This window comes from Dendroctonus ponderosae, unplaced genomic scaffold, assembly GCF_020466585.1.
Source record: "Dendroctonus ponderosae isolate FM_Combo_2020 unplaced genomic scaffold, Dpon_F_20191213v2 Dpon_F_20191213_6, whole genome shotgun sequence".
Taxonomy (NCBI): Eukaryota; Metazoa; Arthropoda; class Insecta; order Coleoptera; family Curculionidae; genus Dendroctonus; species Dendroctonus ponderosae.
In genome coordinates this window covers 12,929,439-12,930,932 of record NW_026018814.1, presented here as the reverse complement: position 1 = coordinate 12,930,932, position 1,494 = coordinate 12,929,439, and positions in this window count along the sequence as shown.

Here is a 1,494-nt window from a genome sequence, read left to right as displayed (position 1 = left end):
GTTGGAATAGCCGGTATTTAGTAATAAAAAATTTAAATTCATTTCCTACCACCAAATCATTGATCAGCCCAATTGATGTTTTGGCAGAGATTAGTAGATTTTTTTTAGAAGAAAATATCTTCGGATTTATCGGATAATATCGGATTTGAAAGTGTTCAAAAAAGCCCATTGGCTCGAGACAAATCTAATATTTTGTGTGAAGAGTCTGAAAGCGATAGAGATGATGTTTTTGTGTCAGATTATAAAACTTTTATTGATGAAAATGAAAGTGAAGATTCGAAAACCACATTTCTCTCAGCATTTTAGCAAAGATGTGCACACTCGAGTCTACACCAGTAACTAATAGTAAAGGAAAAGGGAACAAAAGGGAACAAAAACGAACGACCTAAATTGTTGTGGGATGATAAATAACGTCGTGTTTCAGAGGATTTTGGAAAGTTCAAAGGTACGAGTGAATCGTTACCAAACTATATAAAAGATCTGGAGACTTTTGACAACAAGGTTTCTTATGACTGATTATATTACATCGTATATTACTGAAAGTTCAAATTTATCTGGTGTGCAAACAAAACCTGAAAAACCATCAGATATTTCCGAAGAAGAAATGACCACATTTAAGGGAATATGGAAAACAAGGTGACATTGCGCCACCTGGTTATAACCGTCTGTTCAAAATACGTCATTTTCTAGACAAAATTACCGGCTTTTACTTGTCCCGAAAGAAGAACATATGGCCATTGATGAACAAATAGTTCCCACCAAAGTGGTCTAGCCTAAAGCAGTACAATCCGCAAAAACCTCATAAATGGGACTATAAGATTTTTGTTTTGAGTAGAGTGCCCGGATTCAGCTACAACTTTGATTTTTATGTTGGACCAACCAAATAATAAGAAAATTTAACAGAAACAAAGCTCATAATAGCGCCCCATACACGGGCAGATTATCCGTACAGTTCAGATACGTACGATATTTGATTCGACAGATCCAGATCCGACGAATTATATCTTTTCCTGTCCACTAATTAACATACCAAGCACGAGTGCCGATTCTTCCAGTGGGATTAGAGGTATCAGATCCGTCCGTTAGTGGAGTGAAATCTTACGTTTCAGACAGACTTGATCTGACGCGTGGTATTTCAAGTGAACTAAAAATCTGGTCGTGGCAGAGGCAGATTAGTTAAACTAAGTGTTTAAAATGCGAACCAAGAAACGGAGAGCTATTGCTTGTGCTGGCATCATAGTGGTTTCAGAAAATCTACGCAAAAAAAGTGAGAAGAAAGTGGGTAGACTATAGACTGGAAGGGCGTCGGCAGCCATAGGAAAAAATGCGGCAAAAAAAATTAGAAATCAAGTGCACGCTGGGATTTTTTTTATAAACACGGTGTTATTAAAACAATTAAATACATAATTATAGAAAAACAAACAAACGATACAAACCGAACTAATTAAAACCAACGTTAAAAAGGCAATTGATCTACCACTTTCTTAGTGAAAT